This window comes from Oratosquilla oratoria, chromosome 4, assembly GCF_046742065.1.
Source record: "Oratosquilla oratoria isolate Oo_2021 chromosome 4, ASM4674206v1, whole genome shotgun sequence".
In the NCBI taxonomy this organism is placed as follows: Eukaryota; Metazoa; Arthropoda; class Malacostraca; order Stomatopoda; family Squillidae; genus Oratosquilla; species Oratosquilla oratoria.
Genome location: NC_134780.1, coordinates 77,720,393 through 77,730,351, shown reverse-complemented (window position 1 = coordinate 77,730,351; position 9,959 = coordinate 77,720,393). Strand labels below are relative to the sequence as shown.

Here is a 9,959-nt window from a genome sequence, read left to right as displayed (position 1 = left end):
GGTGGTGGTGGTGGTGGTGGTGGTGGTGGTGGTGGTGGAGGACAGGAGGTGAGGTGATGGTGGTGGTGTTGGTGGTTGTAGGTGGTGGTGGAGGACAGGAGGTAAGGTGGTGGTGGTGGTTGTAGGTGGTGGTGGTTGTAGGGGTGGAGGACAGGTGAGCTGTTGGTGGTGGTGGTTGTAGGTGGTGGTGGAGGACAGGAGATGAGGTGGTTCCGGTGGTGATGGTTGTAGGTGGTGGTGGTGGTGGAGGACAGGAGGTGAGGTGGTGGTGGTGATGGTGGTTGAAGGGTACTGAAGGTGATTTGGTGGTACTTGTGGTGGTAGGTGATTACATGATGCGGTAGGGATGGTGATAGTGGCGGGGGCTGGTGGTGGAGGTGGTAAAGGAGGAGACTGGAGGTGGTGGTGGTGGTAGGGGATTAGAGGTCATTGTGACGGTAGCGGTGGTGATAGGGGATTGGAGGTGAGGTGGTGGTGTGGAGGAGGAAGAAGAGGAGGAGGAGGAGGAAGAGCAATGGTGTACTGTGAAGATAGTTACGTAGGAGGGCAGGGAGGAGGGAATGAACTTAGGAACATTGAGCCGTAATGTTTTAACCAGGAGTCCCTCCCCACTTTATACATCACCACTAACACCACCATCATCACCACTAACACCACCAGCAATGTCCCCACTAGCACCACCAGCAATATCCCCACCAGTACTATCACTAACTTTCCTGCAAAAAAATAAAAAATAAAAATAAAAAAAAATAATGCAAAGTCTTGGGAATTCGGCATTTTTGTCTACCGTAAGACATTGGAGTTGAAAAGAGAGAGAGAGAGAGAGAGAGAGAAGAGAGAGAGAGAGAGAGAAAGGGATGGAAAGAGAGAGAGAGGGGGGAGGGAGAGAAGGAATCATTGAGGAAGAACACCTACCTTCAGTGTTGACCACCATCACCAACAGTGAAGATGGGATTCTGTCCCCCTATCTTCATCTCTTACAGCACCCCTGCTATAAGACGACACCTAGCGTAATTACGTGAAGGTGATCCGTGGGGGGAGGGGGGGATTGAGTCTCCAATCCTGCGCCCCAATTTGCCTTCGGTTGATTACTGATCCCCAGACTTCCCCCCAGGAAGAGCTTCTCCTCATTGAGGGTCCGGGGACATCAGTTACCGGACACCTCATCCAGAGAGCAGTGACGGGTTCTCTAAGATAGACATCGAAGCTGCCCATTATCAAAGCCTGTCAACCCCCATTACCTCCATCAGGAGGTGCAACCCTGAAAGGCTGACACACGGTCACCATACCAGGCCCAAGATATCCCTCGTATGACTTGAAACTGTGTTTCTTACACTTTTCCACACATTGAGCTCTGACTACCGGCGACTGATCAGCTAGTGAGAGAAACTGTTCCACACTGATGCAACAAAGAAAATTATCCGAAGTTTCTAACCTGGGAGGATTCGAGGATCGTTGCCAGACACTGTGGGGCAACGGGTTTCTACTTCGTGAAACCTGAGGCAAGGATTGATGGATTGAATGACACCTCGTTGACTTCGTGACGTTGAGTTCGACTTCTAGCTACAAGGTCCTCCTCCTCCTCCTCCTCCTCCTCCTCCTCCTCCTCCTCCTCCTCCTCCTCCTCCTCCTCCGCCTAGATAAATACTTAGACTCTAATCCGCAAATAGAATATTATCCCTTGCAACAAAAGGTCTGACAGCCCGGCATTTAATTGTAATTGGATGGGATAGTGGTAGCAGTAGTGTTAGTTCATCTTCTATCGCCAATTACCCTGTTTCCTTTCTCAACTGTAGCGTAGTATAGTAAACACAAACAGCCTCGTTAGGGCCAGTTGGCCTGCTGTTGTTTGTTCTTCCTTTATGTTCCTTTGTGTTCCTCTTCCTCCTCCTCCTCCTCCTCCTTAGCGCCTCAGCTTGTCCCTCCCTCGTTGGTCATCGTTGAATGATTTTGTTCTGGTTAGATGGCAGTGACTTTGTTCAGCCTTGCGAACCTTCTGGGCTTCTTGAGGATTAATTTTCCCGAACTTAATAAAATTCTGTTTCTTGTTACTCCCCATGGAGATGCCTATTATAAATGTTGTTGTGGTTCTTGTTATTATTATGTATGTATTATGTATTATCATGTTATTTTTTGTATTATGGTTTATTGTTACTATTGTTTTTATTATATATTTTTATTTTGTTTTATTTTATACACACACACACACACATACACACCCGCACGCACATGTACATACATAATTTTATAATTAAGTTTGCTATTTGCCAAATAAAAGACAGGACCCTACGAACGCAGTCCCCATCCTGTGTACTATAAATAGTTAAAAAAAAATCCTCTTAACTTTTCAGCAAATATTTTTGTTCTTAGATTTTCAGTTCCTTATTTTTTGCTTTCCTTGGCTTTATCTCTCTCGGGTTTTTTTTTTTTTTTTTTTTATATCTTCGGTCTGTTCGCCAAGATTATTCTGAAGAATTTAATTTCTTTTGTTCTCCCCATATGCCTCATTCTCATACACATTCTATTCTCAGCTTTTTTTGTGTGTGTGTGTGTGTGTGTGTGTGTGTGTGTTCTTTCTACGGGCCGCCTCCCTTTCTTTCAACTGTTATTTCTTTTTTCTCTTTCTTCTCTTGATTCTTCGTTCACATGTCATATACGTATTGATCCTTTATGCCAGTCTTTTTATTGCTTTTCCTCCGAGTTTGATTGCTTTCCGGTGCCGACACAAATTCGATTTCTTCTTCGTTCTTGTCCATTTTCTTTTACTTTTTGTTTCTCCGTAAATCTCATTATTTGTCTCTTCATGTGTTGTCATTCGTTTTGTAAAATCTCTCGGCCTTGCTATTTTGTCTATCATATGGTAGTGTGTGGGTGGTTCTGGGTATATATATATATATATATATATATATATATATATATATATATATATATATATGTATGTGTGTGTGTGTGTGTGTGTGTGTGTGTGTGTGTGTGTGTGTATGATATATATATATATATATATATATATATATATATATATATATATATCTCTATATATACAATATGCAAGATTGACCACTGGGAAAGAAAAACTAAACGAAGCAGTGCGCTTTCGTATATTACGTCTTCAGTGTAAAGTATATGGAAAGAAAGAATTACAAGAATATATGTATGCATACACAGAGGAATGCAGGAAGGAAATGAGGTGTAAGGTGAAACGCCGGTCACCGCTTTGGATTCCCCTGGAGTGACGTAGGGGACGAACTAAACATTTGGCTAGAGCCCATGAAGACTGGTGGGGGCATCTTGAGGTCACAAGAGGTTCAGTAAAGATTTAGGTTTTACATTCTAAACGATTTACCTATTTGTTCACACATAAAAGTATCCAATTTACATAAACCGTGATGTAGATTTATTTTATGATCCTGGGTGGTGTGGATCAAACTACATGCTATTAAGTTTCTTAGCACCATATTATGACTAAAAGAAATGGATTGGGGGTTGGTCCAATCAACGGAATGAATATGCCACTAGAATTGTGTCCATCTCTTATAATTTTCTTGTGCTGTTCAATTCCTATGTTTAAGGCTTTGGCAGTTTAACCTATACAGATTTTTTTTTTTTTTTTTTTTTTTTTTTTTTTTTTTTTTTTTTTTTTTTTTTTTTTTTTTTTTTTTTTTTTTTTTTTTTTTTTTTTTTTTACATATTTTGCAAGGAATTTTGTAAATGTATCCTTTTTGACATTTGATACTATTATTAGTCAATAAATGTTTGTACTGGTATTCTTAAAAACTACATTGACGTTAAAACTTTTTAATAAATCTGGGATATTTAACATATTTTCTTGAAATTGTAAAATTAATAGATTATGTTTACTGAGAGGTAGTTTTGGCTGAGGGTTATGAAATGTTTTCCTTGCAAAAGCGTAGGCAATATCCAGGAATTGTTTAGGGTATTTTAAATTATACCCAATGTTAAAAACATTTCTGATTTCATATATGTGTATATATATATATATATATATATATATATATATACATATATATATAAATATATATATATTTGGATGATGGAAAACATAAACACAGGGGAAGGTTCGGAACCCTAAACACTCTAACGTTTCGTTCGCGTAGAACTTCTTCAGAGAGTGTATGTAGAACTGCAATTGAAGTTTATGTACTAAATCTAATTAACTTTTCGGACACTTGGGAAAGGTCGTTTTTTTTGTGTGTGCTTTAGAATTAAAATGCTAGTTTCTTTAGCTAAATTGATAAATGTCCCAACGATGACATAACCTTACATGTTCCAACTTGTTCCAACAAATATTTTAGACTTAGTAAAGATTATGATTGTTTCAACTTCTATAAACTTTAGAGGCGTATTTGATGCTCCAAAAAATGTTCCACCTATGGTGTTTGAGGGCTTTTTATAATATTGAGAGCGTTTTGAAACTTTAAAATGCCTCTCTTGAAAAATTCGATATTTTGAGTTATGACGACGTTTTCGCAAACAAGCGATATATGTGTGTGTGTGTGTGTGTGTGTGTGTGTGTGTATGTATATATATAGATATATATATATATATATATGTATATATATATGTATATATATATATATATATATATATATATATATATATATATATATATATATATACAGACATGACAGAATTGAATAGATGCCAAGAGAAATCGTTTAATTTATTAAACAAGCAATTGACGCAATTAATCTGCTTATAGATGGTCACAATGTGAATAACTAATACTTGGTTGACATCCCCTCTGCTTTTTTCAATGCAAAGACCCTTGTAGGCATGCTAGTGATTAGTTCACGAATATCATCTTGAGGAATTTCTTGCCATGTTTCCCGTAGTAATCCTAAGAGTTCGGGCTATGAAGATGGCTTCCTGTTCTTTTACGAAAATGTCGGTCTAATATGCCCCAAATGTGTTCAATAGGGTTCATATCCGGGGACTGACTTGGCCATGGAAGTTTCATCATCCTATTTTGGCTCAACTAAATTTGTGTTGCTTGAGCAGTGTGACAAGGAGCTCCATCTCCCATAGACATTTTTACTCATTCTACCACTGGAAAATATTGGAATGAGTCCTTCCTTTAATATAGAAACATATTTGCCTGAATTGATGTTTCCTTGGTACTCCACAAGCTCTGATCGACCATCACTCCAAATTGCACCCCACACCATTATTGAAATGCCCCCATGTTTCACTGTTGGCTGCAGTCTTTTGAGGTCAAACTCTTGACTACAGAGTCTCCAGATCCACACTCTTCCACTGTCAGAAAATAATGCGAATCGTGGCTCGTCAGAGAAAATAACAGTGCTCCAAAAGGCCACAGGTCTCTCCACCATCTCAACAGCCCAATCCTTTCTACGCTTGATATTGGCTGGACGAAGGGGTGGTTGCCTTCTTGCAGCTCTGCCATAGTAACCCATTTTGTGGAGATACCTGACAGCTGTTCTGGGACTGACATCAGCTTGTGCTGCTTTGTCAGAGGCCTTGCAACGTGGATCCTCTTCGACAATTATTTTGACAAAACACAAGGTTATTTCTGAGGTCCCGGGACGACCTGGATGAGGTTTTGTGCCCTTCTTGCCCTCTCTGGTGAATTGTACGATCACTCTACAGTAGAAAGGGGTATTGACAGATTTTCAGATATTTTACGTTGACTAAGTCCACCTTCATGTTGACCCACAATACGACCTCGCTGAAATTCAGATAGGTCTACTGCTCCTTTGGTTCGTGGCATGCTTGATTAATCTTGTATGTAATCTGAAACATAAATATAGGTAAATATAACATATTAGGTAAATTTGAATAACATTAAGCATTAAATAAGAGCAGAAATACATTTTTCTTGGTGTCTATTAAATTTTGTCATGTCTGTGTATATACTTATGTATATATATATATATATATATATATATATATATATATATTTATATATATATGTATGCAACAGTAATCACAAAAAACACGTGAATAAAGATTTTTGCTTGTAACCACGATTTTTGCTTGTAACCACGATCTTTAATTTCCTCGTGGTTACAAGCAAAAAAAAAAAATATATATATATATATATATACTGTATATGTATATATATATGTATATATATATATATATATATATATATATATATATATGAAGACGGTGGAAAAAGAAGACATTGATCTATTTCAGAGTTTATTCCTAGCCGGTCTCTCCAAGCGTTTTTTTTTTTTTTTTTTTTTTTTTTTTTTTTTTTTTTTTCTCTCTATGAAATAAAAGCTTAGAGCAAGACCAGTCAGGAATAAACTCGTAAATACTCATATACATACATACATATATATATATATATATATATATATATATATATATATAGATATATATATTCCTCCACCTTGTCACAGTGTGACGTTATGTATTTTTGTATTGGCGAACGTCAGGCGATGTTGCATTAAAACTGGGCTGCTGGATTGAGTAGATTCATGAGGAAGCAAGATCCCCCCGTTAGAATAGAATATATAGAGTCTGTCGCTGTGGACTTCGAGTATCTGTGTTCTTCGTTATTTTGGGTTCTTGGCGGCGTCGCCCAGACTTAAGCGGCTTATTCCATCAGAGATTGGGCCTTTGATTTCGTCCTAATTGGCCCCGTGTCCTGTCTGGATTATTCATGATTAATATCCAGTTGGAAAATATCTACCTCATCGGAGACATGAAAAATATGAGGGAAGGGTTACGAGGTCGGGAACTGAATTGGTGTTTATCTCTGTTTACTCTTCCCTTTTCTCTTCTTTTTCTCTCTTTCCTGTCAAGTCTCCTTCGTCATAGTCCCATGATTACTGTCTCTGGCTGCAGGTCAGTGTCCCGTGGTGTAAGCTTCTTGCTTTGGTTGTAGCGTTGTACCCAGTTTCAGATTAGTTCGGTCTGTCGCTTTCGTTGTTAAATGTAAAGAACGAAGGATTTTGAAAGCTGAAGCAATGTTTAGCAGGGCAATTGAACAATCTTATACTTTTCTTTTGACCCTCCTAACCACGTTTAACTTCAGAATATTTCGCTCAACAATAGCTGTAATTTCTTTTAATAGACGAACGCGTTTTGAAAGGTGAGACAACACTTATTGAGCGGATGAAATTTGTTTTGCCATTTTGTCCAAGGCTCGTTTCACACGTATCGACTTTTCGCCGTGCGCCGTCCCAGTGTGGCCACACTTGTTTCATTCGCCTCCCAGTCTCAGAATAGTTCGTTCAACTCCAGCCATTGTCAGGCGTCACGAATGAACCATTTTGAAACCAGAGACAAGACATAACAGGGCGAAAGCACGGGGTCGTCATTGCCGCGTTTGATGGCGTCTGCCCGTCCAGGATTTTGCCCTTGCATCTTCTTCATTAGGAAGGAGTTTGGCCGTTGCGTGGCTTCTGCAAGAGAGGTCATCGAACTAGAGAGAGTCTGCGGAGAACTCCTGTTGAAGCTGCTAAGGACAAAACACGAAGAGTACGCTTCGGGGGATGGCATTGTAGGTTACCACAGAATCCTCCCCCGTGATCGGCTTCCAGCAAACTGTAGTGAGGATATAAGGGAAGACAATGAGAGATTGCCCTTCCTCCTCCGCATCATCATCATCTTCCTCCTCTTCCTCCTCCTCCTCTTCCTCCTCCTCCTCTTCCTCCTCCTCCTCTTCCTCCTCCTCCTCTTCCTCCTTTTCTTCTTACTCCTCCTGCTTCTCTTCCTCTTCCTCTCCCTCATCTTCCTCCTCTTCCTCCTCCTCATCTTCTTCCCCCTCTTCCTCCTCTTCCTCCTCATCCTCCTCTTCTTCCTCTTCCTCCTCCTCCCCCTCCTCCTCTTCCTCTTCCTCCTCTTCATCCTTGTCGTTTTCCTCCTTCTCCTCCCTCAACACCAAGGTGCCTTTGTCTTCAAAATGAAGTGCACCTCGGTTGGAGGTAGCGGGGGTCTTTGGAGTCGATCGATCATAACCTTTGGAGGTCTCTTGTAGGGTCTTACAAGAGTACCTGATCTTTGGAGTTCTTGGATTTGGAGGCGTGACAGGGCCTAGATTGGAGGTGCTTGATCAAAAGGCGTTCACACTGGGCTCTTTTTCCTTCGACTATCGGAGCAGATTTGCAGCTCACAATTTTCGGGAAGGAATTTGATATTCTGGAAGAAAATTATTTTCCTCCAGCATATTAAAAGACATTTTTTGTAAATTATTGAACAAAAAAAAAAAAAAAATAGTTTGCCATAGGGATTTTACGGCGGAAAAAAGTTCTTCGGGGGTGGGGGGCGGAGGGGGTGGTGGTACCGGCGATTAATTGGAGGTTGGAGAAAAAACAGCACAGTTTGATAACGTTTTTTTTTGTGGGGGGGTGATTTTGCAGGTGTTTGTACATGGTCTTTTACGTGACAAGACGGAGTCTTCGAGGTATTTCGGTCTGGGGCTGTGGTAAAGCTGGCCGCCATTCCTCCTAGTCCCCCTCGTCCCCCCCCTCCTCCTCCTCCTCCTTTTCCTCCACGTCCTCCAAATCTTCCTCCTCGTCCTCCTCCTCCTTTTCCTCCACGTCCTCCTCCTCCATTTCCTCCACGTCCTCCTCCTCTTCCTCCTCGTCCTTCTCCTCGTCCTCCTTCACGTCCTCCTCCTTCGTTTCCTCCTTCTCCTCCTCGTCCTTCTCCTCCTCGTCCTCCTTCACGTCCTCCTCCTTCGTTTCCTCCTTCTCCTCCTCGTCCCCCCCTCTTCTTCCTCCTCTTCCTCCTCCACGTCCTACTCCTCCTCCTCCTCTTCCCTTCCCCTCATTCCACGTCCCCATACTCTTCCTCCTCCTCGTCGTCCTCCACTTCGTCCTACTTCACGTCCTCCTCCTCCGTTTCCTCCTTCTACTCGTCGTCCTCTTCGGCCTCCTCCTCCTCTTCTTCCTCCTCTTCCTCCACGCCCCCCTCCTCTTCTTCCTCCTCCACGTACCCCCCCTGCTCCACGTACCCCTCTTCCTCCACGTACCCCCCTTCCTCTCCATCCACGTCCTTATCCTCTTCCTCATCCTCTTTCTCCTCCACGTCCTCCTCCACGTCCTCCTCCACGTCCTCCTCCTACTCGTCCTCCTCGTTCTCCTCATTCTCATCCTCATCCTCTATGTTTTAGAGTTGAACGTGTAGCGATGCTACTGCTGGTGAATAGAAAGAGGTTTTGGTGAGTTCGTCTCCCTTTATTGTAAGGTACAAGTGAACTGAATGAACTGGTTGAACTGATTTTACATGTGGCGGAACCCGCTATATATACCGCGTGGGTAGGTTACCCATGGTGCGTAATTACATAATTCCGCTGGGTTAGGCTAGGTCGGGTCAAACAAGGTCGCTCTGGCAAAGAAGCGTCAGGTCGTGGGCGACATGACGCGCGTTCCACGCCACGTGACTGTCGCGGGTGTACAAACGTAAATGTTCACCTCTAAAGTATGTATGGGTGCACCATTGATACGGTTAACCCCCTTTTCCTTGTTGACGTACTTTATAGATGCTTTTCTGGTTAAAGAGAGTCGATACTACGTAGCGACATCTCGTGCAAACTTTTTTTCCCCGGTTATGACATTTATTTATTCATTTATGTATTTAATAATTTAGTTATTTGTTTATATATATTTATGTTTTCCTGGGGGTACATTATCCCGCCAGTAACAGAGTTCTGTCCATTTGGTTTTCAATCCCAATAGTCAAGCTTCCCAAATTGGAGAGATTCCCAATGGACGAAACTCTGTAAGAAAAATCCTTCCTCTCCTCCTCCTCCTCCTCCTCCTCCTCCTCCTCCTCCTCCTCCTCTTCTTCTTCATTCTCCTCCTCCTCTTCCTCCACCTCCCCATCCTTTTCCGCTTCTTGCTCCTCTTCCACATTTTCTTTCACCTCCTCAACTCGTTCTCTTCTTCCTCATTCTCTTCCTCATTTTCTTCCTCCTCTTCCTTCTCTTCCTTCTCCTCTTCCTCCTCCTCCTGGTCTTCTTC

General features: G+C 41.7%; 1 protein-coding gene across 13 annotated transcripts in view; it reads left to right on the top strand.

Annotated features, from left to right (window-relative positions):
• fry (microtubule binding protein furry) overlaps positions 1-9,959 on the top strand; it is a 478,406-nt gene that overhangs the window by 325,777 nt on the left and 142,670 nt on the right. The window lies entirely within an intron of this gene.